The following is a 21,759-nucleotide window of genomic DNA, read 5'->3' on the forward strand; positions in this document are numbered from 1 at the left end:
GCGGAGGGACTTCTAGAGGTGGTGACCCAGAAGGCACCCACACGCCCTGAGACCCAAAGACAACAACCATCTGAGAGTAGATGGCTGGCCTCGAGAGGTGTCATGAGGCACTCAGATACCCAGTTTTTCTTCCTGTGATAAAAAGACACAATTTGAGGGAAGAAAGTTGAATAGCTGCTCATATCCTATCCTGACAGTCACTCCTGGTAATCCCCCCAACCTCCCAGCGGGCTCACACAGTTTAGGGAACCCCATCACCTTCTCCCAAAGCCCATGATTTCTCTGGTCTAGGAAAGGGAGATCATTTCATACTCACTGGTTTGGGGACTTTTATGTGATGATATTATAATAGTATATAAAATAAATACAAGTAATTCTATATCCAGATTGTTATTAAGAGGTGTTTTTAGTTCAGGGAAACTGGGAAATCTTTTGCCAGCTTCCACGTTTGAGCTCATTTCTAAGCTGTAACTCGGTTATCTTTAACTTTTTTACCAAATAATCGCTAAAAGGAATTTTGAAAAACTATGTACTAAGATGGTAACTAACATTTTTTCAACAAAAGTTTAAATAGCATCACAGGATGTAATTGGTGACAGAAAATAAATAGTAACTTTTTTTTGTATATGGTACTGGGAATTGAACCCAGGGGCAGCCCTATTTTTAATTCTTCATTTTGAAACAGTCTCGCTAAGTTGAGGAGGACCAGCCAAGGCTGGCCACAAACCTGTGATCCTCCTGTCTCAGCCTCCTAAGTACTGGGATTACAAGTGTGTGCCACCACGCCTGGATCAAATATTAACATTTTAAAATGGAATTGCTTTATGACATTGTTAAATGTATGCAATGTAATAAAATATCACAGGAATTTGATGTCATCCACTTTAAAAATACATGAAATGAATCCTTTAGCTTTTAGAAATTTCATGGCATTCTTTTCTCCCTTTATATTTGTATATCAATTCCACTTACCCTGACAAAAAATATTGTCCCTACTATGTTTTATGCTTGAAAAAAAAATTTTTTTGCAGTACTGAATTGAACCCAGGGGGCAGTCTACCTCTGAGCTATACCCCCAGACCTATTTTTATTCTTTATTTTGAAACAGGGTCTAAGTTGCAGAAGGCCTCACTAAGTAGCCAAGGCTGGCCATGAACCAGTGATTCTCCTGTCTCAGCCTCCCAAGTACTATGTTTGAATATTTTTTAAATTAAATTTCAACTAATACATAAAAATGTACATAATGGATTAACATGTGATATTTCAATATTGCATAAAGTGTATTTATTACCTAAAGATTAAATTGGTTTAACATTTATTATTGCCTTAAGGTGAAAACTCTCAAAATCCTTCTTGCTTTTTTTTTTTTCCCCCAATACTGGGGATGGAACTCAGAGGGGCATTGTATTTCCAAGCTACACCTCCAGCCCTATTTTTTATTCTTTATTTTGAAACAGGGTCTCACTGAGTTGCAAAGGGTCTCACTAAGTAGCTGAGGCTGTCCGCGAACTGCAATCCTCCTATCTCAGCCTTCCCAATGCAGGGATTATAAGCGTGTGCCACCATGCCAGGCTCTCCTTGCCTTTTGAAATGAACATTGTCGTTACCAACAGTCAGCCTATCAGCACAGCAGAACTTCATGCTAACTGTAACTGAGTACATTAATCAGCCCGTCTCCACGTACCCTTCCCCTCTCCTTTCTACAGCCTCTGCTATCCAGTGTTCTGCTCTCAACTTCTATGAGACCAGCATCTTTAGATCTCACATGCAAGTGAGATCACGCAGTACTTGTATTTCTATGCCTGGCTTCTTTCACTTATAATAATCTTCACTTCCATCTATGCTGTTGCAAAGAGCAGGACTTCATTCTTTTTTCTCCAGTATCTGTAGCACATTCTCTATTGGTTCATGAGTCGATGGGACTCAGGTTGCCTCCACTTCTTGGCTCCTGTGGATACTGCTGCAGTGAGCAGAGGAGTCAGGATTTCTCTTTGCCATACTGATTCCCTTAATTTGGATACATACCCAAGAGTGAGACTGCTGGATGATAAGGCAGTTCTATTTTTAATTTTGTAAGAAATCTCCACAGCGTTTTTCATAATGGTTGTACTATGTTAGGTTCCCACCAACAGTGTGCAGAGGTTCCCTTTCCTCCACGCCATCACCAGCAGCTGTTATCTTTAATCTTTTCATCATAGCCATATTTATCTGGGTGAGGTAATAGCTCATTGTGGCTTTGATTTTAATTTCTCAGGTGATTAGTAATAGTAAGCCTTCTTCTATATTCCTGTGGCTCTCTGTATGTCTTCTTTTTGTTTTTATTTTTATTATTAATTAATTAATTAATTAATTTTTTATTTTGCGGGTCTGGGAATGGAGCCCAGAGGCATTTGACCTCCGAGCTACACCCCCTTGCCCAATTTTTTTTTTTTTTTGTGGTACTGGAGGTGGTACCTCCAGGCTATACTCCCAGACCTTTTTTATATTTTATTTGGAAACAGGGTCTCACTAAGTTGCTGAAAGTCTCACTAAGCAGCTGAGGCTGGCTTCGAACCTGTGCGATCCTCCTGTCTCAGCCTCCCAAGCGCGGGGATCACAAGCGTGCACCACCACGCCCGACTGTATGTCTTCTTTTTAAAAGTATCTATTTAGAGCCGGGCTTAGTGGCACATACCTGTCACCCTAATACTTTGGAGGCTGAGACACGAGGGTTGCAGGTGTGAGGCCAGAATCTGGTAAAAAACAGTGAGACACTGTTTCAAAAAAAAAAAAAAAAAAAAAAAAACTAAAAGGGCTGGGGGTATAGCTTAGTGTAGAACACCCAGGGTTCAGTCCAGAAGAAAGGGAGGGTGGGAAAGGAGGGAGAACTAATGCTCATTTTTAATCATGTTTTGTTTATCAAGTTTTTGGAATTCCTTATGTATTATAGATATCAAACCCTGGTCAGAAGTAGAGTTTGCAGAACTTTTCTCCCATGCTGTAGGTTATCTCTTCCTGCTATTGTCTGCTTCTTTTGCTGTGCAGGAGCTTTTTAGTTTGATATAATCCCATCAAGTTTTGCTTTTGATTTCTCTGCTTTGGGAGTCTTGTCCAAAAACAACCCCCACACATATATGTATATATTGCCTATAAATACATATATACACACATATGTATATATATATGTATATATACTCTATACATACATATATATGTATATATAGTCTCTATATATTAAACATAAGTATATATATTGCCTGTTCCAATATCATGAAGTATTTCCTATGTTTTTTTTTTCCCTTAATAGCTTCAGTTTCAGGTCTTATATTTAATTCTTTAACACATATTGAGTTGATTTTTGGAAAAGGTGAGAAATAGGGAGTCCGATTTTACTCTTCTACATGTAGACATCCAATTTTCCTAGGACCACTTGTTGAGAAGACCATCCTTTCTTCCAAGTGCCTTTGTAGCAACTTTGCTGAAAACTCAGTTGGCTACAGATGCACGGGTTTGCTCCCGGGCTCTCTGCCATGTCCCTTCGGTCGGCATGTCTGTTTTCTATGACACACCTTTCTGGGTTTTGGTTTCATGTTTTGCGTTTTGCAATGCTGTGTACTGTGCCCGCGGCCTCATGAACACCACTTTCTATCATGTTTTGATGTCAGATAGAGCATTGCCTCCTGCTTTGTTCTTTTTTGTCTCAGACAGCTTTGCCTATTCAGGTTTTTTTGTGGTTTTTCTAGTTCTGGGAAGAATGCCATGGGCATTTTGTTTGGGATTGCAATGAACTTATAAGTCACATTGGGTAACATAGACATCTCAATAATATTGATTCTTTGAACCCACGGACATAGGATGTTTTCTGCTTTTTGTGTGCTCTTCAATTTATTTCATTGATGTTTTATAATTCTCACAATATATTTTCCTTTTTTAGTTAAATTTATTCCTATATTTCTGTGGATTTTTTTGTTTTCTTTGGTTTTGCTTTGGTTTATTTTGTAGCTATTTTAAATGGGATTGCTTTCCTAATTTCCTAATTTCAGTTCAAATAATTCACTATTAGTATACGATGCTACTAATAGTGGTATGTTGATACTGCAACTTTGCTAAAGTAGTTCATTTGTTGTAATAGTTTTTATAGATTTTGGGGGGTTCTACACATAAGATAATGTTATCTACAAACAATGACAATTTTACTGCTTTTCCAATTTGAACACCCTTTATTTCTTTCTTTTGCCTGCCTGGTATGACTAGGATTTCCAATGCCATGTAAAATAAAAGTGGTAAAAGTGGGCATCCTGCTTTTGTTTCAGATCTTAGAAAGCTTCCGGCATTTCCACTTTTAGTATCATGTTCGCTATTGGCTTATTATAAATGACCTTGATTCCACGGAAGTATGTTCCTTATAATCCTAATTTGTTTCAAGTTTTTATTAAAAGGGATATTGAATTTTATCAAATACCTTCTTTTGTATTTATTGAAATGATCGTATGGTTTATATCCTTCTGTTGATGTAGTATGTCATGTTTATTAATCTGAGTATGTTGACCATCCCTTCATCCTTGGGATGAATCTGTTTGGTCATAGTGAATAATCTTTTCAATGTACTGTTAGGTGTGATTTGCTAGTACTTTGTTGAGGATTTTTACATCTATGTTCATCAAGGATATTGGCTTTTAGTTTATTTATTTATTTATTTATTTATTATTATTTTTTTTTTTGGCTGAGTACTTGTCAGGATAATGTTGACTTCATACAATGTTTGGAAGAATTCCTTTCTTTTTTATTTTTTTAAACAACTTACTGAGAATTGGTATTAGTTTTATTATTATTATTATTATTATTATTATTATTATTATTATTTTGGTGGTACTGGGGATGGAATCCAGAGGCTTTCTACCTCCAGGCTATACTCCCAGACCTATTTTTTATATTTTATTTGAAAACAGGGTCTCACTAAGTTGCTGAGAGCCTCACTAAGTAGCTGAGGCTGGCTTCAAACCTGCGCGATCCTCCTGTCTCAGCCTCCCAAGCGCGGGGATTACAAGCGTGCGCCACCATGCCCGGCTTAGTTCTTCTTTAAATGTTTGGTAGAATTCATCAGGAAAGCCATCGGTCTCGAGTTTTTCTTTGATGGGAAAATTGATATTACCAATTGAAATGTTTATTTATTATCCTATCATACTTCTCTGTGATAAAATATAAAAATGAATTAAATAAATCCTATTTCCCCTTATCATAAAGCTCTACATGTTGAAAACTACTTCTAAATTGTTACATTTAGTAGTAATATCATTAGTATGCCATAATTAAGCAAAAAAATTAAGTACTGTTAGAAAGCAATTCTTAATTGTAACAATGGAGTAGTTTTATTTCCCTAATGATTAAATTTAGCATATTAATTCAAGAATTTCACTTTTTTTTTCTAGAATGAAGCACTATGGCAGCAATTCTATTCCTATTCTTATTTTGACACTTTTCAATGCTTAAACTTTGTCCAAAGTACAGGAGTATATAAAGTATCCTGTTATGAGGATATCACAAAGAGCTGTATGCACGTTAGTGATGTCTTATCTAAAATTATCCTGAATGCTCTATCTGGTGACAAGTCCATTAGGTCCTCCTTCAATTTGTTCTAAGCCAAAATGAGAAAATGACCTATAAAAGCATATATTACTTGATAATTACTATTATTTACTTTCCCAACACCAACACAGGAGTTTTGACATTTACAGACAAAAGTATAGTAGTTTCGGGTTGGAGGGAAGGTCTGCTTCTTTAGCAAAATGGGGGTCAGTCCACTGCAAAAGAACAGAAGAACCAGCATGACCATATGACCATAGGTGGATTCCTTTTATGAAAGAGAATGTGGAAACGGATTCAGTCAAACTTATCTGTGTCCACACACCCCTTAGGAAGCCCCCATATGTCTCCTCTCTACCTCACTGGGTTCAGGACATGTTGCCCTGAAATATGGCACCTTGGCATTTGAGAAAACAGCAGAAGCAAGAACCCCCCCCCCCCCCCCCACCGCAAACACCCTTCTGTTCTGAAGCAGGTCACAAAATCTAAGAGGTCACTTTCTGACTTCTCTCTCCTTTCTCCCCATTAGATCATGTCTTCTGGTCATACTTCTGCATGACTGCCCACAAAAACACACAGATGTCCCCGTTTCTTTGGGTCTTCACTTCTGAAAGCTCCTGTATCACACAAAGCTTCTATTAAACATATATATAGATATATACATATATATACATACATACACACATATATATGTGTATGAATATATATGCACTCTTCTGAATCTGTCATTTGTTATACAGGCCTCAGCCACTAACTTAGCACTGGGTGAGAAAAGTACTACCCTTTCCCCCTACACTCTCTACCCCAGTAGTTGCAAGCCTCATACTGCAATCTACTGCTCCCATATATCTGTCCTTCAAAAACTGTGTCCTTCACAACAGCATCACAGATTGCCTCTAGCCATAAGCAAGTTATCCTTCTGGAACTTACAACCCTTTCAGGCCCTTTCTGTGCCTTGACGCATCCTGCCGGCACTGAACAAGTCTTTCACTTCCTGAGTCTCGCAAAGTGGTTGGGCATACAAGGCTGGAAGTCACACAAACCTAGATTTTTTTTCCCTCAGCTCTGCCAGTTTACCCACTGTAAACTGATCTTGTGATCCTGAACGAGTTATTAAGCTCTATTAGGCTCCGGTTCTTTCATCTGCAAAATGGGGATACCACTAATTATTTATAGAGTGAATAGGAGCACTAAATCTTTGGCATAGTGCATATTTAATAAGTGCTCAGTAAGTGACTGCTGTTATTTTTAGATGACCAAGATCCGTCAGAAACCAAGTTTTATTCAACTTTCTGTGTTCCATTTTAACAGGGTCTTATGCAAAGAGGTGCTCTATAAATTCTTATTGAATGCAAAGGGAAAGAAAAATATGTCATTTATGGCAATTCACTAAAACTACGATATTAACTTGGACACACAATAGGCCTTTGGTTTTTCTTGCTTTTCTAATGTTGGTAGTTATGTTTGGAATGCTAACATACTTCCAAAAAGAGTAGATACATTAACTTTACAGAGAAAATCTAACTAGACTTATCATATATTAATAAATGTTTTACAGACTGAAAATGAGTGTCACTTTCAAGGCAGAACAGAAAAGGAAATCAACAAAGAAAACAGCCTTGAACAATGCATGCACCTGACTTAAGTAATCCGCCTAGCGTTCACTACAGTCAACACTCTGCCGCCACTCCTCCTCTTGGCTAGGTAAAATGATCCAATGAACCTAGACATTTCCTTTTAAAATTGCTTGATGTAAAAACAAGCTGACCTGCAGCTCCTTTATAAATGAGAAGAATGTCTCCTCAAGAATGTCTACTGAAACAAACTGGAGTAGAAATCACATGAGAGGGGGGAAAACAGGATATGTATTTTCAAATCATTCTAGACTCTTTTTTCCCATTTCCATTCCTTGTCCTAGTAATTACATTACTAGGACAAGGTTGTGTCCTAGTATTCCAAAGACCTGAGTTCAAATACCAACTCTGCTCTAGTATGCATAGCCAGGACTTAAAAAAAGCACCGGGTATGGTGGCGCACGCTTGTAATCCCTGCACTTGAGAGGCAGAGACAGGAGGATCATGAGGTTCGAAGTGTCTCTGGCTTAAGAGACCCTGTTTCCAAATACAAATATTAAAATGGGTCTGGAAGTGTAGCCCGGAGGTAGAAGGGCTTCCAGGAACCCCAGTACCACCAAAATAAATAAATAAATAAATAAATAAATAAATAAATAAATAAATCTTTTTTTTAAAAAAAAAGCTTTTTGGAAGTTACTTTGTATGGATTGAATCCAGTGCCTTGCACAGGCTAAGCAAGTGCTCCACCACTGAGCTACACTGCCAGCCACCTTACCATCTGTGTTAACTTTGAACAAGTACTTAATATTTCTAAGCTTCAGTGTCTTCATTGATTAAAAAAACAAATTAAAAATACCACCCACCTTTCTTACAGGGTTACTAAACCGATTATATTCAGTAATGAAATGAAACCAACTCAAGTTCAAAGGAATTGACGGTAAAAACACTGCGGGATCTCTCAGACCCTTCTCCCTGGACGCTGGGCCTCCCTTCCTCTCCTCTCAAGCTGCATGGTCTCTCAGTGTTTTTCACAGCAGCCTAAGGACATTCTGCAGACCAGCTTCGGGGCTCAGGGTGTACCTGGCACCTGGGCTATAAGCGCAACTGCCAACAGCCTGGCTCTGCCCTGCTAAGTGACTCATCTGCTGCCTTCCGATTCCCCTTCTCCGCAGGACTCGGATCTGGTGGGTTCCTCAGTGCCCCATTCCCACCTCGCGTAGGGCCAGGGTCACAGAGGGGAGGCTGCCCCTCTCCTCTTTCTGTGGTCTCAGCCTCAAGATGTATACAGTGCAGGATTCAAAGTGCCAAGTTGGTACCTTACCTGCAGTGGAAGCAGTTCCTTCTCCCACACCTCACCTCCTTTCCCTACACCTAACAAAATAACTCTGAGTTCTGGGAACTCCAAATATTTTCCATATTGATAGTAATAAGTAAAGCAGGCAGAGGTGTGGAAGACGATTCCAGATTTCTCAGAATCTAAAGAAAATGCTACAATGGAGAACACCACAGGTTTTAAATCTGAGAGTCAAACAAAGGTGTGGAATCCCAGAAACCACACAGGTGCGGTTAATGCAAGAATATCTTTCCCCAAAATAGAATGTCAAACAGCTGAAAGACACACCCTCCAACCCCTGCCTGGGAAGAAGGGGCAGCAAGAAAACACTCAAATTTGCCTCATGTTTAATAAAATCGAAGCAGAGCAGCAAGGGCCATGGCAAAAACCGCCACCAAGGTGGAGCCGATTCCTACCACCAGCTTCCAAGAGTTCGCGTCAAGGAAGGACTCATCTAGAGCTCCGTCCATACACAAGTCACAGGCAAAGACAACACCTGCAAACCCTTCCAGAAAGGAATGGCTCTTTTCAGTTTTTGCCCAGCAAGAGAGCACTAATTTTAAACTACGATTTAACCAAAGAGGCAAAATCTCATATTCATTTGGTCACTTTGGATTAAAAGAACAATTTTTTAAAAACTGTGTTAGAACAAAGGTCATTACAATTAATTTTATTAGATTTGTCAATAAGAGCCTCCTTTGAACTTTAAGAATTAGCTATAAGGTGTTTTTTGTTTTTTTGCGGGTCTGGGAATGGAACCCAGGGGGATTCGACCTCTGAGCTACACCCCCTGCCCTAGTTTTTATTCTTTATTTGGAAACCGGGTCTCACTGAGTTACAGAGGGCCTCACTAAGTAGCTGAGGCTGTCTGCGAACCGCGATCCTCCAGTCTCAGCCTCCCTAATGCTGGGGTTACAAGCGTGCGCCACCACGCCCAGCTTTAGCTATAAGGTTTTGCAAATAAAAAAATGCTATATATTTCAAATGACAAAAATATATTTTGTAATCTGTGAAAATTATTTTCATGAATCTGTCAGTCTTCTGAAGTGATAAAGACCACACACGTGTGGGAGGGGCACTGGGGATTAAACCCAGAGGCATTCTACCTCCAACCTACACCCCATCCCTGTTCCATTTTTATTTGGAAATGGGGTCTCGCTAGGTTGACAGGAGTCTCACTACTTGCTGAGGCTGTCCTTGAACCTTCGATATCCTCCTGTCTCAGCCTCCCAAGCACTGGGATTACAAGCATGCACCACCATGCCTGGCTTAAGACTACACATTTTTAAAAGGTAATACAAACTAGGCACAATGACATATGCCTATAATCCCAATATTTAAGAGGCTGAGACAGGAGGATTGCAGGTTCAATGCCAATGCATAGTAATTTACCAAAACCTTGTTTCAAAATTAAAAAATAAAAAGGACTAGGGGTGTAGTGCAGTGGTAGAAAATTCCTGGGTTCAATTCTCAGTAGCCACCCCCCAACACACACACACACACACACACACACACACACACACACACACACAGAAGTAGTACACACTTATAATCCCAGCTACTGAGACAGGAGGATTACAAATTCAAGGCCAGCATGGGAGACTTTTGTGAGACCCTGTCTCAAGATAAAAATTTTAAAAAGGCTAGGGATATAGCTAAGTGGTAGAGCCCTTGCTTAGCATACATGAAGTATCAAAACATTGTATATGGTTTCAATCCTAGAATTGATATGAAAGAGCCGGGCATGGTGGCGCACACTTATAATCCCAGCATTAGAGAGGCTGAGACTGGAGGATCGCGGTTTGAGGACAGCCTCAGCTACTTAGTGAGGCCCTCTGCAACACAGTGAGACCCGGTTTCAAAATAAAGAATAAGCTAGGCGTGGTGGCGCATGCTTGTAATCCCTGCGCTTAGGAGACGGAGACAGGAGGATCTCACAGATTCGAAGCCAGCCGCGCTGGCTTAAAAGACCCTGTTTCCAAATAAAAATATAAAATAGGTCTGGGAGTGTAGCCCAGAGGTAGAAGGGCTTCTAGGAACCCCAGGACCACCAAGTAAATAAATAAATAAACAAACAAATAAATAAATAATAGGGCAGGGGGGTGTAGCTCAGAGGTTGAATGTCCCTGGGTTCCATCCCCAGACCCGAAAAAAAAAAAAAAAAAAAAAAAAGAATTGATATGGAAGCATGAAAGAGCTCAAAAAGCCAAAACAATTTTGAGAAAAAAGACCAAATCTAGAGGCATCATTATACCTTATTTCAAAGCACACTACATATGGACAAATAGAATAGACAAGAGGACCCAGAATTAAATCCATACGTCTTCAGCTGATTCTCAACAAAGGTGCCAAAAATATATGTTGGAGAAAGGACAGCCTCTTTAACAAATGGTGCCGGGAAAACTGGATACTCACCTGTACAAGACTGAAACTTGATGCCTAGCTCTTATCCTGTAAGAAATCAAATAAAGATGGACCAAAGACCTTAATGTAAGACCTGAAACTCTGAAACTCTAGAGAAGCACTTCCAGACAGTGACACAAGCAATGATTCCTGGATAGGACTCCAAAAGCACGAGAAAGTGGTATATACCCAAGGAAAACAAAGTCAGCATCCAAAAGAGAGACCTCCAATCCTGTGTTTATAGCCATGTTAGTCACAAGAGCCAAATATGGAGGCAGACTAGGCTCTCATGGACAAAGAAAATACGATATATATACACAGCAGAGTATTATTCATCCACCAAGAATGAAATCCTGTCATTTCCAGGAAAATGGATATAACTGGAGGACATCATGTTAAGCAAAATAAGCAGACACATAAAGACAAGTATTGCATGCTTTTTCAAGAAGAAGGAAGAAGGAAGCTAGATGACCTTAGAATAGAGGTTGGGGGAAGAGGGCAGACAAAGCACGGATGGACATGATCAAGGCATGATACATGCATGTATTGAAATATTACAGAGAAGCCCATTAATTTGTACAATTAAAATGTACTGATAATAATTTTTAAAGTATTTTAATAATAAAATTTAAGAAGCCATACATGGCAGAAAAAAACACATGCAATCTAAACTTTAACAATAGTTTTGCTTGGATAGCTGAATAAAAAAATAATAGAAGAACTGAAAAAAAGAGGAATTTCTAAAATTCCTTTGTATCTCTTTAAATATTTGGTCCTTCCAACTCTGATAGGTAAACCAGAGATGATAAGAAAGAAGTTTAGGAAGAAGAAAGGCCTTTAAAGCTTATATATTGATTTCCTTTATCTTATAGATAATGGGATGAAAGTTCAGAATGCTGAGTGACATGCTACAGGTCACAGTCAGAGCCGGGATTCTGGTCTTCTCCAATCAGGCTCAAGTTTACGCTCTGTTTTCTCTCTTCGCTCACTTCTGCACCACAAGCCTTCCCAATGCAATGTCTTAAGTAATCAGAGCAGAGGCAACCTAAGTCTCCCTCAGCGAAGACGTTCTTACACAGAACAGAAAACGGGAACCCACGTTTGAACTGCATCTCAGTAGATTATCTGATTCTGATTTGTCACCTCAATCACACTCCAAAACAAAGACACTGATAAATTTTCTAGAAATCATCTCTATAATCACCCATTCGCCAGCTCTTGTTCAGAATGCTTTGTTCTAATTCACTTGCATGAGAATTAACACTAATGTCTTCCTTTTCCTGTCCTCAGCTGACCCAGAGGGGACAAACAGACACAAAGGTCACAATACCCACAAAGGTGACAAAAAGCCCAAGAGGTGTGAGAGCTGTTACGTCACCATCTTTTCCAGTCTCCTTACCTTTACTTTCCCCAAACATTCCTCAATATCTAGTGATTCTTATATAAATACCCTCCAAGGTGCAGAACTAGGCACACTTGCAAATTACTTACCTCTTTAGACCTCGGTTTCCTGACCTGCAACACAAACGACTGTCCTCTTGTCCCTCTCATACAAAGACTGAGTCCTACATGAGTCCTTCTTTTCTGAAACAAACCATGTTCTGACTTCAGGAACTCCCTACCACCCTCTACTTTAACCTTGGCAAAATATGGGCAGGTATAAATGTGTCTTGTGCCTCTCTCCTTGAAGACTTAGGCTGTATCTGTTACATTACATGATAATTTTTTTTATTTTTATTTTTTTATTTTTTGGTGGTACTGGGGTTCCTGGAAGCCCTTCTACCTCCGGGCTACAGTTCCAGACCTATTTTTACATTTTTATTTGGAAACAGGGTCTCCTAAGCCAGCACGCACGGCTGGCTTCGAACCTGCGTGATCCTCCTGTCTCCGCCTCCCAAGCGTGGGGATTACAAGCGTGCGCCACCACGCCCGGCTACATGATAAATTTCTAATATGTGAATTTTATATGATCAGTCTAGTACTGCTCTACTACTTTTTCTGTAAATCATACTGCATGCTTCTTAATATCAGCGTTCTAGCCAGGCATTGTGGCACACACCTGTAATCCTAGTACCTGAAGGCTGAGACAATAGGCTCAAGGACAGCCTCAGCAAGTAGTGAGACTCTCATCAACCTAGTGAGATCTGGTTTAAAAATAAAAATAAAACGGAGCTGGGTGTTGTGGCACGCACTTGTAATTCCAGTATATGGGAAGCTGAGACAGGAGGATCACAGGTTCTGGGCCAGCCTCAGCTACTTGGTGAGGTTCTCCACAACTTAGTGAGATCCTATTTTAAAATAAAGAATAAAAATAGGACTAGGGGTATAACTGGGAGGTAGAATGCCCCTGAGTTCAATTCCTAGTACCACAAAAAATAAGTAGAGAAGAGCAGACAAAAGTAAAGTAAAATAAATAAATAAAATAGGGCTGGGGTTGTAGCTCAGAGGTAGAATGCCCCAGGACTTAATCTTAAGCACTGCGTGCGCGCGCGCGCGCGCACACACACACACACACACACACACACACACACACAAAATACATCAGTGTCTTTAGCCCTGAGTCTTTTGAGACTGTCTCTATTGGAAACTTGAATGAACATTTGAAACTGTTTTGCAAATCTAGTGTATTCCTAACAATTATCTATAGGGCTTTTTAAAATTATGACATAGAAAAATTTAAATGAAAACAAATCTCCCACTTCCAACCTCCTTTCTCTCAGAAAGCCTTCACTACAATTACTAGACTATAATGTATCCTGCCTACAAGTTTATCTGTATGCATCCTTCCCCTACTCATGATTTTGTCTTTATGGGAGCATTTTATACTTTACCAGGATCCATGCCATTTTGTCCGCTACCCATTCACACATACACCTGCCTTGCTTGCACTGTATCCTAAAGATGGCTCCATATCATCACATAAAATTTTTTACATTCAGTTTGGGGTTTTCTTCTCTACACTGCAGACTATAACTGACTTGGGTTCAAACCCCAGCTCTGTGGTCCTGGACAAGTCCTGCTCTCTAACTTCAACAGTGAACATAGCATCTTCTAGGTTCAGTGAGTGAGATGCTATTTGCAGGGTGTCTAGTACAGAGCCAGGCACCCGGGATGCTCAGTGCTCATTAGCTGTGCACATCTCTTGCGTCTGGTGGGCTCTTCATGGAGTCTAACCTTTCAAGGCAGGTATCATGGGTCATGGAATCACACCAACACAAGTTCAAGTCCTGCTCTCAGATTTCTTTTAACAGAGATATGGTATTTCATGAAGCATAACCAAATGTGATATTTTATTAGGCCAATTTCCTACTCTTGGGCATTTAGGTAGTTTCAAGTCTCTGTGATGATAACACAGAAGTTTTGCTCAGATTATGGAAGTAAAATTGCTCATCTAGTCACTTTCTGGACCAAATCAGAGCTTTATTTGTAAAATCCTTGATCCAGATCCCTGGCTTCTGCGCGCTTCTCATTCAACAACTCTGTTTTCCCTCTCTAAGCCCTGTAGGCTCTGCCCTTCCTTTGTCCTCTCTGTTTCTACTATCTGCTTCACACGACAAAAATGCACTCAGGTAGGACTAGCAACTAATTACTTCAAATAGAGGGGAAAAATCAAACCTTACACAGAAGATGCAATGATTAATTATGTGAACTTTAAAACTGTCAGGCAATCTCCTCACTATTATGCATGCGCGTTTAAGAAGTTTGCCGTTTCTCATTCATAGTCATAGAAAATTCTGAAAGGGCTAGGGAGCAATGATCACCTGGAAGGGAGGAGGGGAGAGGGGTGGCAAAAACTAGAGAGGTGGTCACTCACAGGGAAGAGCAGTTAGCGATGCTGGTGAGCAAGCATCAGCAAGCCTTCTCTTTAACACCACTGAACTTACACTTAAAATGGTGGAGAGAGTAAATTTAATGATTTTTTAACCAGAATTTTAAAATCAGTTTGTGCTGAAGGCTGCTGTTATGGTTAGAAGCAGAATGTCCCCTGAAGATTCATGTATTAACGTTCAGACTTGGCATAATCATGAGGGTTATACTCTCATCAGCCTCATCCATTGCAGTGGATTTACAGGGTGATAACCCAGGCAGGTGGGACTTGGCTGGAGAAGGTAAGTCCCTGAGGACCCGAGGTATGGCCTAAGGCCTGTGCCTGGGTCTGTGAAATCCCTCGCATCTTTGCTCTTTCTTGCTTCCGGCCTCCGTGTTGTGAGAACAGAGCCCTTGCTCTCCCTCTCTCTGCTTCCCCACCCTGCTCTGAGCTCTGCAGACCCTCCCTCACATGGACTGAACCCTAAAATCTCCAGAAACTGTGAGCAAATAAATCTTCCATCCTCGAAGTTGTGTGGTCAGGCTTGTTGGGTCACAGCAGTGAGATTGTTGACCGAGACAACCACACTAAAACGTAGGAACTCAAAAAGGAACCAACTCTTACTTGTGCTCTTAATACACCTCCCAGTAGCCACCCGGGGTTCTAAGATTTTCAGGCCAGCAAGGGAAAAGAATCTACACACAGAGTGTGCTTTGACTTGTTCATGTCCTTCACACCTTATTTATACTAAATCTTCTAGAATAAAGTGATAAAGGCATGAAATAGTACCTCAGGTTTAAGTAGAATGCATTTAGGCATTGTAGAGACCTGAAAATTTTTTTCCACTACATTATTGAAATCAATAGAACTAGTTTCTCATTCAGAAATGTGCGCACTAATACTTAGTTTTACTTCCTTGTGGATAATATTAAGTACTTACTCTGCAGTTTTCTAAAAGTTGTTGACTGCAGTGATACTATTCAGGATGATGGGATATCTGAAAAATATCTATGTGGGGGCTTGCATAGATTGCTATGTTTCATAGTTAATCTGTCTTTTGCAGTGCTCATGATGTGTGGGCTGCACGGAAGGCATTGCGGTAGTCAGTCATTTTTGGTTCTCTTCTGTAGCCATTTTATTATTTTAGTGCATTGGTTATTATAAAGATACTATTGTCTATTTGTAAATTGCTACTTTGTATTTTATGCATGCTCTGTAACTTGATTTTATTTTTAGTTATTGATTTGAATTATACTCTCATTCTAATAAACAGTTATAGGGGGACTATTAAAAAACATAGAGTAAAGTGAAATTACCCAATTTCCTTCCTAAGCTCCCTTTCACTGTACTTGAAAAGCCTCTCCTATTCCGTACTCTCTACAGCCTACAGCTCCTTAACATAATCATATTATCTTTTGTATATAGAGTTAACAATAATCATACACACAATTCAAACACTGTCAGAGGGATTTGGAGACAAGTTCAAACTATGTAAAGAAAAAAATCCTTTTATTTTAGGAGGAAACTAAAGTGTACCATGATCCTATAAATGTTCTACAGGGTACTCAGCCCATTTCAGACACATTCATTGATGTCAACAACTCAGGAGGCAGGAGGTAATAATCCTATTTGACAGATAAAGAAATTGAGGTTCAGGATGGTTAAGTGCCTTTATCACACTACCCATTTAAAACATGGACTACTGAAGTTGACCCAGATTTACTGGATCCATAATGCCTTGGTTAAATATGCTGGTTTTTATTCACACAGCTTGCCTTTCCTTTGCCTTAACAACAGCAAAAAAGACCCATTTGCCACGGCAAAGCTGGGCTTCTGCTGACTCTCATATCCGACACATGTGCCAACCAGAGGAAGCAACCGATAATGATGATTGCTTTCCTTCTTGACACAACTATTTCTCAGAAGCCCAGAGCTACACTGCATCAAGTGAAATTGCACTTCACTGTATCATAGCGCTTATCTGTCTCTCCTGCTCTGGCTGCACCCACCTTGGGTTACTAACAGAGATGCCAGTCAACCACCCCAGGCTACTCATTTGCAGTGGAGTCCTGAGTTATGTGACACCATCAGCCACTGTAGTGGGCCAACTGACCTACAAACTACAAGGCACTCATGTCAAGAACGCTGGAGTGCTTGTAGCAGATGTAGCGATGCTCACAGCGGATACTGGAGAAGCCGGCTGTGAGCCCCAGGGTAGGCGGAAACGTCTCTTGGCCATGCAGTGGACAAGCCATTCATCCCAGCATTTACAACAAGGTTTCTAAAGAGGTAGCCCTCAAGCCAAATCCGTCCCTCAGAAATCACATTAATTACTAATATTTTAAATTATGGGAAATTCTCATAAATACTCAGGTTTTATACTTTTCTTTGAACACTGAATATTTGTCAAACTGCATCCACTCTCCTGGAGAGAATCATTCGAGTTGGCCCAAGAGCAGCTGTCTGCTTGTACGCTGAGTACAAACTACCTGCGCTCAGAAGTCACCTTCACTTTCCTGGGGGCACTGTGCTCGTGTCCCCTTCCACAGAGTTGGAATGAGAATGCCGAAACATCATCGGTGTAGCTTTTCAATAGCCCAGAGATGATGCTGCAGCTATTTACTTCTGTGTCCACTGGTGGGATAGTTTTACAAACTTAAAATGTTGCTTCACATGCAATCACAGCATCGTTTATCCATTGCAACTGGTTTCACCAACTACGGGTAATTATAGGTTGTACCTAAATATTCTGTCTTTATTGACTACTTACAGCAGAGACTCTTCTGACAGAGCCCACCTGCATGAGTTGTCAAGACCTCATCAGAGAGAAGCCTGCACAATACGCACTCTCACCGCCTGCCGTCTCTCTTCCCAATTCACACTAAGCTCCACTGAGGCAGTTTTGATTTGCAAGGAATGCTGGCTGCCTGCCCTGGCTCTGAACTCTGGGTGGGGCTGCAGGCTGTGGGGTGCAGGGCTCTTGGCTCCAGAAGGTACTTCCTCATAGAGGTGCCAAGATTAACTTGGCAGATCCTAAACACAATGGCTTTTTAGCTACCAGGCATTTGTTATTCCTAATGGAGAGGTGGATAAAAGCTTTTTAAACTTACAGAGAACCGTGCTGTAAGTTAAGGGAAAGTCATTTAGTTGCACTGCATTGCATTAACTTCAGAAAAAAGAGAAGAAAAATAAAAAGTCATGCACTATAAGTAATATAAATGAACAAAAAGTAATGATCTTTATAACACAACTTTTTTTTATTCTATGTAAATGTTAAATGAGAGATGAGAATGTATGCTGATAATCCAAAAGCTGTGATTCTAAAATTTTAGAGAAAATATCAACAGAGTTCAACCTATTAAAATTGATAGCTGGCCTTATTAAAGTAAAAATATCTACCTTATTTAAATGCTAACTCCATTTCTGTCAAGTATAGTACAACCATAAAATAAAAGTTTTGTTTTAAAAATTACTAAAAATCAATTATCTATCATTTTAATTGTTAAAAGGTTTAAATAGAAATTAAGTAATTCTGGCAAGGTAATTTGCTAAGTAACACTATTGTTTGTATTGGCCAGTAAAAAAAAAAAACAAAAACAAAAACATTTACACTTTTTTCGGGAGCCTTACTGGGTGGGTATCAAACCCAGGATATTATGTATGTTAGGCAAGAACTCTACCACTAAACCCAGCCCAGTAAAAAAATAAAAAAAAAAAGAATTTAACAAAAAAGAGCTATTGTTCCTTTTCTGCCTAGCTACCACAAATGACTCCCAGGAAAAGGAAGCCTCAGAGCAGCCAGTGTGGGGGGAGAGGGACAAGGCAGGCTGACCTCTCTAGGCAGGCCAGCGGCTGGACCCAGGAACAGCCCAAGGACTCCCAGGCCCTCTCCTCTCACACTCACTCAGACCAGCTCCCCACAGACTGCCCACCTTGCTGCGGCCTGCAGACTTCCCCAAGACATGCAGACAAGTAGCAGGGCAGTACTGATGCAGGTGAAGACTCTTCAAACTTCTGCTTCAAGTTAATGCCCCCACCGCCTTTGGAGTAAGGACCAGCTCGGTCTGGCTTCCTACCAACCAGAGTCAAATGAGGATCAGTGCAAAGTACATGTGAAACAGAGGAACTAGAAAATATAACAAATGTTTTAAATAGAATAAAACTAACCCCTGCCTCACAATATCCTTCATATGTGGAGGACAGCAGATGGAACCCTGGATCAATGGCATTTGCTAAACAGTCCTTCCCCACGCAGGACAATCACCCAGGATGTTCACACCATAATGGGGCAGTCACGCCACCTTGGGGGGTGTTATCTCTTCACTCACAAGGCATACCACAGTGTTGTAGAACACAAGCTTAAAAAGTCATGCTAAAGGCAACCCAAAGTCAAAGTGAGTGTGCTTAGAGAAAAGGCTTAGTCTCAACGCAGCATCATAAAAGCTTCTTTTTAGAATAAAAATGATGGGTATTCACCATTGTTTAAAATATATATAGTAAATAGCCAGGCATGGTGGCGCACGCTTGTAATCCCTGCGCTTGGGAGGTGGAGACAGGAGGATCGTGCAGGTTCGAAGCCAGCCTTAAAAGACCTTGTTTCCAAATAAAAATATAAAATAGGTCTGGGAGTATAGTCCGGAGGTAGAAAGGTTTCCAGGAACCCCAGTAACACACACACACACACACACACACACACACACACACACACACATAGTATAACATCATACAGACATTGAGATGGTGCTGTATAAGAACATTTAAAGATATAGTGCATATTCATTTAATATTAAATAAAAGAAGTTGGTTTCAAAATATATCATACCACTTTTGTAGAAAATACCTACAAACAGCTAATAGGCTATATAATAAATAATACAGTGCTAGTACTAGGAAAGAAAATTGAATATGATGTGTTATATTCCTTTTTAGGAGGGAAGGTCCTAAGTTTTCTAGATTTGGTAGAAAACAAGCATGTATTTTCATAACAATAAAGACATGATAATAAAGACACATTTTTAAAAGCTCTACCTGCCCGGAGAGGTTGTCCTCAGAGAAGGACACCTAACCCATGGTGTGACCCACACGTACCCTCATCCTCTACTGAAGAAGTCTGTTTTGGCAAGCTCAAGCCAAGAGACCACGCTGCAGGGGTCTTTTCATATCTTCTAGGGCAGAACAGAGTGGAACCTGGGAGGTCAGCCTCAAATATGGGTCAAGATGGGGCTGACAGCTCAGTACTGTCCCAGGTGGCTTTGTGAAAATTGCATTTGGCTGGCTCTACATAAGCTACAAGAGGAAAAAACAAAACAAACAAACAAAAAACCTTGTCCCTACATCCAGCTTCTAATATTCAGGTTTTCAAGGAAAGAAGAAAAAAATGTGTTCTAGAGGCAGACTATTTGCAGATACTTTGAGAAGAACACAGGAGGAGAAAAGGAGCAGCATGTGCAGTTTATACAAAAAGCATGTGTGTTTCCCACATCATAAGTAGAATGAAATATTGACTTGAAGTAGTAAATGCTTTTTTAAATTTTTTGCAGTTCTGGGGATGGAACCCAGGGGCATTTGACCTCCAAGCCACATCCCCTGCCCTATTTTTATTCTTTATTTTGAAACAGGGTCTCACTAAGTTGCTGAGGCTGTCCGAGAACCGCGATCCTCCGGTTTCAGCCTCCCGAATGCTGGGATTACAAGCGTGAGCCGCTATGCCCAGCTGTGAATGCTTTTGATATTAACAGTTGGTTTCAGAATAATTTTATAACGTATTCATAGTGTTTCAGAAGTAGTAAAGAATTTGACAGTTTGCTTATTAATTACAACTACAGTAGCACTGATCCAGAGCAGACTTAAGATTGGTAGACAAAGTGAAATGCAAAGTATTACAAAAAAGTATAAGATTAGTCATTAGAAGACTTAGGATTTTTGGCCTGGAACACCTACTCATTATATAACTGCTGGAAAGTTCTCTGGGTGGCCTTGGACCGATCCAGGCAGTTTCTGCCTGCCTGCAGTTCTTAAGAATGTGCTGGGAAGGTCAAATCCTGAGATAGAGAGGAACTGGCTGAAACAGCCCCACCCTTATTTCTGTTCCTCTAAGCAATGTGATATCTTGAGTGAGGAAGGAACTGCCAAGGACAGCCTGGACACTGTTCCTCTCTCCCCTGGAAGCCAGATACAGGTCACTCTTAGGCATATAACCCAGAGTGAGCTGCTTTGGGTCCCTCAGGAGGAGTGGAAGTGAGTCCTACTCAGTCAAGGCTCTCTCTGCCCAGGAAGCTTTCCTGGGCCTGGGGGACCAGCTCACAATAGATCCTAGTTTATTTTGCCCCTCAATACCTAGATGACGTAATAAGAACACGCACTTAACTTGTTTCATGAGTGTGTTCTGTCTCACTGCACTCAGACTGCTAGCCAGTGCACACTGAACTTGACAATTTCCTCCCAGCCCAAGGAGAAGAAAATCCTACTGTACAGCAGGATCTCATCTGACTTTAGAAATAATCATTCAAATGTCATTTTCACACCCAGGAATGGTGAAACAGAACTCACACACTTTCTTCATAGGCATGAGGATTAAACAGTGATGTTATGCTATGTCAGTTGCCACATGATGTCCAGATTTTAATCACTATTATTAGAAATTCCATTTGCTTCAAAATGGTAGAAAGATCCAGGAGACCTGGACACCTGGCCCAGGCCATCTCAGTATAGCTGCTGGGTCATGTCTTCATTTAAAAAATGTGAACACACAGTTTTCTTGGTTCTGCCTCGCAAGGCTATTGTGAGGCTCAAGGGAGATGTCATATGTGAAAGGGCTCTGGGCGTCTGAGATGAGGGTGATCTAGAAGCAAACCATAGGCCAGAGTCCGTAGCATCACCTTACAGTAAAACTCAGTGGGCTCTGAGTACTGAACATATAGATTAAAACTGAGTAGGTGATTTTCTTAAATCATCTGTATTAGAAACAAAAAAAATCCAAATAACCAAGTGTTCACCAACAAAGAAGTATATAAAATGACAAACACTAGAATACTCACAGCAAGAGAAATGAATATACTTTAGTACCCATTATATTTATA

The 21,759-nt window shown here is 40.3% G+C and overlaps 1 protein-coding gene across 1 annotated transcript in view; it reads right to left on the minus strand.

Moving 5' to 3' along the window:
* Positions 1–21,759, minus strand: part of EPB41L4A (erythrocyte membrane protein band 4.1 like 4A) — a gene marked incomplete at both ends in the record, with an annotated part of 273,193 nt that overhangs the window by 52,223 nt on the left and 199,211 nt on the right. The gene's annotated exons all lie outside the window — the stretch shown is intronic.

The sequence above is a fragment of the Muscardinus avellanarius genome, assembly GCF_963383645.1.
Source record: "Muscardinus avellanarius genome assembly, chromosome: 1".
NCBI lineage: Eukaryota > Metazoa > Chordata > Mammalia > Rodentia > Gliridae > Muscardinus > Muscardinus avellanarius.